The following is a 5,368-nucleotide window of genomic DNA, read 5'->3' as shown; positions in this document are numbered from 1 at the left end:
TACTCTTTTAAGAACTAGCAATACCTATTTCGGATAAAAATGGCAACAGCAACTTGAGAGATTAGATAATCTTAGCGGATAGTAAGCTCATGTGAACAGAAAAGAAACAACTCAGAATCAGAGGATGATAATGGTTGTACAATTAAAAAAAATATGATCAATGTGACTAAATTATACATGAAGAAATTATTGAGCTGCTGAACAATAAAATAAATATTTTAAAAGTTACCAATGCTCTAAAGAAGATAAATTAGTGATTAAAATGAAGCAAACTTATTTTTAACTGCTGATGTTTTTGTTGTTGTTCTTTTGTGCCATAAAGTCAGAACCAAACCATACCTGACCCTCCAGCGAGTTTTCACAGAGAGTAAATCACATGGAAGGAGATGGCCCATTTTCCCCCCCAAGGAGCAGCTGGTGGATTTGAACCTTATGCATATGAGCTGTGGTGTTGGAAAATAGTCCTGAACATCCCAGGGATGACGAAAAGAACAAATAAATATGTCTTGGAAAGGAAGCAGCAGGAGTGCTTTTCTTAAAAAAAATGAAATTTTTATTTTATACTGGTTTACTTACAAAGTTCATAAACATTGTTTTTCATACCTAATCTTTCCCCTTTCCTTTACTCACCCCTCCCACCACCCATCAAATTGTGCTACCCTACAATTAACTCCTCCAGAAACCATCCTCACCCCTCTGCTCCTCCCTGCCCCACCCCATGGATCCTTATACATGTTCTACAGTAATGGGCTTATACAGTATTTGTTTGTATGGGACTGAGTTAGTTCACTTAGCATAATGTTCTCCAGTCCCTCCCAAGTTAGGTAGTGATTTACAAAATCGTTGTTCCTGGCATAATATTCCATCATGTGAATTTACCATAATTTCTCAATCCATTTGATTGGGGTTGAACATTTGGTCTATTTCCATATGCTTGTGATGGTGAATAACGCTGCTATGAACATTGGAGTGCAAGTCCCCATTTGTGCCTCAGTTCTTATTTTCTTGGGGTATATTCCAAGCAGTGGAATCGCTGGGTCATATGGAATTTCTATGTTCAGGTTTTTGAGGAAGTGCCAAACTGCCTTCCAGAGTGGTTGTACAATTTTACAATCCCGCCAATAGTGTATAATAGTTCCTGCCTCTCCACATCCGCTCCTATGTTTGTTACTTACTGTCTTAGTAAACTTTGCCACTGCTACTGGGGTAAGAAAGTATCACATTGTAGTTTTGATTAGCATCTCTCTTATTGTCAATGATGTTGAACATTTCTTCATGGCTAACACTGCCATCCAAATATCATCCTCTTAAAAAATTCTTTCCATGTCTTTTGCCCATTTTGTAATTGTGTTTTCAGTCTTTTTTCTTGTGAAGTTCCTATAAGATTCTGTAAATTTTTAATAAGAGATCCTTGTCTGAAATGGTATTGTCAAATAGTTTTCCCCCCAGTTAGTGGGTTTTCTTTTCACTCTGTTGGAAAATGTTTTTGATGCACACATAATCAATTTTATCCTCTCCAGAATGTGCATTTCTGTCTGTATTTGGCTAACTCTTTATATATAGTCTAGGCCATTTAAGCTTGATCCTAGTTTGCCTTTGATGAATTTTATGGTTTTGGTCTTTTAGAGTGCTCTATGGAGGCAAGGATGATGAAGTGAAACCTCACATGTTTTGCACATGTTGCTAGAATGAGCTATTCCTTGGAGATGGACATGATGCTTGGAAGGGTGGAGGGTTGGGGAAGGAGAGGAAAGCTCTTCACCAGGTGCATTGACAAGGTGACTGCTTCAATGATCTCTAGTGTGTCAGAAAGTGTGGAGATAGCACAGGATAAGATGGAAATCAAATCCATTTTTCATAGGGTCATTATGATTTGCACTCAACTAGTGGAACGTAACAACAACAACAACAACAATGTGGTGAATTGGGACTCTTTCCCCTTGTAGAGTAGTGGAAGTCACATGCCACTGTCCTTGTGCTGGCTCCTCTGTTTTTATAGTTTCTAACGACTTAGAAAAAAAAATACAGCCAGAGTGCTCCTTGGAGGCAAAGATGGCAAAGTGTTGTCTCTCAAAATTTGGGCATATTGCTAGAAGAAGCTATTCCTTGGGTGAGGACAAAATGCTTGGAAATGTAGAGGGCCAGAAAAAGAGAGGAAGACCTTCCACAAGATGCACTACACTGTTACTGCAGCAATGGGCTCAAGTGTGTCAGAGATTATGGGATGCACAAGATAGGACCAGGGTTCATGTCTGTTGTTCATAGAGTTGCTATAAGTCATACTTGATGATACCTAACAACAACAACAACAACAACAACTATAGCATCAGCAGCACTAGCAGCAGCAGCAGCAAACAAGAAAATAATTTTTTGAAGCCTTTCGCACTAATGAGTGAAAACTAGATGAGCTGTGAGAAGATATAAATATCATTCATGAAGAATGCAAAAAGTCACTGCAAATACAGAGGAAAAAGAAAACACTAAGGTGGAGGTCAGTGCTACGATGCCAATAAGCCAAAGCAAAGGGAAGAAGTCAACAAGTTAAGGAGCCGAACAGAAGATTTCAAAGGATGATGCGGGAAGACAAAGCAAAATATTATAATGAAATGTGCAAGAAGCTGGAGTTGGAAAATCAAAAAATATGAACTCATTCGGCATTTCTTAACCCAAAGGAACTGAAAAACAAATTCAATGCTAGAGTTGGAATACTCAAAGATGAAGAAGGCAAATATTCAATGAACCAGGAAGCATCAAAAGAAGATTGAAGAATACACAGAAGCACTATACCAGAAGAAATTACCTGACACAGAAGAATTTCATAAAACAACATATGATTAAGATCCTATGGTGAAGGGGGAAGTTCAAGGTACTCTGAAGGAACTTGCAAAAAACAACTCCCCAGGAATTGATGGAATACTAATTGACATATTTCAGCAAACAGATGACACCCAGCATTCACTCTCCAGGTTATGCCAAGAAATCTGGAGAACAACTATCTGGGCAGCTGATTGGAAGACATCTGTATTTATTCCCATTCCAAAAAGAAGTTGACCCAACAAGAGTGTAGAAATTATTGAATGATATCACTAATATCACATACAAGCAAGACCCTGCTGTATATTATTCAGAAATAATTGGAACAGTATGTCAGCAGAGAACTGCCAGATGTTCAGCCTGGGTTTAAAAGAGGCCGTGGCCTTTGGGGCATCATAGCCAATGTTAGATGGATCTCAACTGAAAGCAGAGAGTACCAGAGGAATGTCTGTGTTTCATTGACTATACAAAGATATTTGACTGTGTGGATTACAACAAACTGTTGAGAAGAATAGAAATATCAGAACACTTAATTGTGCTCATGAGAAACCTATACTTGGACCAGGAAGCAGTAGTCAGATCAGGGAAACATTGCATAATTCAGGATCAGGAAAGGTGTGCATGAAGGAGGCATCCTATCTCCATACCTTTTTAATCTATCAGCAGAATGGATGATCTGGGAGGCTGGACTTTATGAGGAGGAATGTAGCATCAAGATTGGAGGAAGATTCATCAACAACCTACTTTATGCAGATGACACAACCTTGCTTTCAGAAACTGAAGAAAACCTGAAGCATTTGCTGCAGAAGGTCAAGGACTGTAGTCTTCAATATGGATTGAAGCTCAACATCAAGAAAACAAAGGTTATCACCACTGGGCCATTTAGCAGCTTCATGATGGACAGAGAAGATTGTTAATGATTTCAGCTTGCTTGGTTCCACAATTAACACTCTTGGTACCAGCAGTCAGGAAATAAAAAAAAAAGGAATTGCATTGAGAAAGTATACTGTCAAGGACATCTCTGGAGTACTGAAGAGTAATGTCAGTGTAAAAACTAAGCTGTGCCTGATCCAGGCCATGGTATTGGCAATTACTTCCTCGCATCTGAGAGCTGGACAATCACTAAAGATGATAAAATAAGAATAAATGCCTTTGAATTGTGGTGCTGGATAAGAGTGTTGAACATGCTATGGACTGCCACAAGAACAAACAGGTCTTTCTTGGAGAGGGTGAAACCTGGATGATTCCTGAAGACAAGGTTTTTGAGGCTCATTGTCACATATTTTGGGCATGTGATCAGGAGAGACCAGTCCTTGAAGAGGGACATCAAGCGTGGAAAGGTGGAGGAACAGCACAGGAGAGGAGGCCCAGGATGAGGTGAATTGACTTTGTGACTGGAGAAATGAGATTAAGTGTCAGAGATGATGAGATTGGCTCAAGTTAGGGTAGGTTCCAGAATGAATGTATAGAATCACTATGAGTCACAGGCAATTCCATGGCACATAACAAAAACAACAACAAAAGAAAAGAAGACACAGCTTATAGTTAAAGTTCAATTTACTTTTATTTCTATCTAACAAAACATAAACACCTATTTTAAATAAGACAACATTTTTCCTGGGATGATTTTAAGTTTAATAAAATTATAAGCAAAGAAAGATTTTGTAATGGAGAAAACTTTAGACGAAATAAAGAAGATTTGGAAATAACTATGAAAAGTATATTCTAATTAATTTTGTATGCTTATGGGCATGGTTGTTATTGTCTAAAGCATTTTTTTAAAAAATAATTTAAAGTTTCTATTGTGGTTTTAAAAGTTTACATAAAGGTTGGATTTTCATTCATTCACTATTGCACATTTTCCTCCCTACTCCACCCAAGTTCACTTTTAAAATTTATTCATTATTGCACAATGTCCCTCTTCCACCCATCCTCTACCCCCCACAATGACCCCTTGTTCCAAAATGTTCTCATATATAATGTATAATCATATATTCCTTTCAGACAGTTCTTTTCCTCATCTGTTCCAGTTCAGTGTTCTTTATCTATCTACCCCTCCTCTATTGCCACTCCAACTCCCTCATGTCTGCCCAGTTTTAGAATAGTGGTGCTATATAGTATTTATCCTTTTCTAATGGAAATATTTCACATTACATAATGCCTTCAAGGCAATGCTGCATAATAGTCCATTGTGTGGATGTACCATAGTCTATCTATCCATTCATTTATTGATGGACACTTGGGTTGTTTGCTTCCATCTCTTTTCTATTGTGAACAGTTTATCAGTAAACATGGATGTGCGTACATCTGTTTGAGTTGTGGCTCTGGTTTCTTTATATTCCTAGCAGTGGTATTGCTGGGTCAAATGGTATATATATTTCCAACTTTCTGAAAAAGTATCAGACTGCCTTCCATAGTGGTTGTACCAGTTTACATTACCATTAGCAGTGAATAAGATTTCCAGTCCTTCTACACCTCTCCAGCATTTATTGCTTGGTGTCCTGTTCAACTCTGCTGTTGTTATTGGGGTGAGATAATATCTCATAGATGTTTT

Source organism: Elephantulus edwardii, unplaced genomic scaffold (genome assembly GCF_000299155.1).
Source record: "Elephantulus edwardii isolate Elephantulus edwardi_28Jun2011 unplaced genomic scaffold, EleEdw1.0 scaffold00084, whole genome shotgun sequence".
NCBI lineage: Eukaryota > Metazoa > Chordata > Mammalia > Macroscelidea > Macroscelididae > Elephantulus > Elephantulus edwardii.
Note: the sequence above shows the minus strand (reverse complement) of the source record.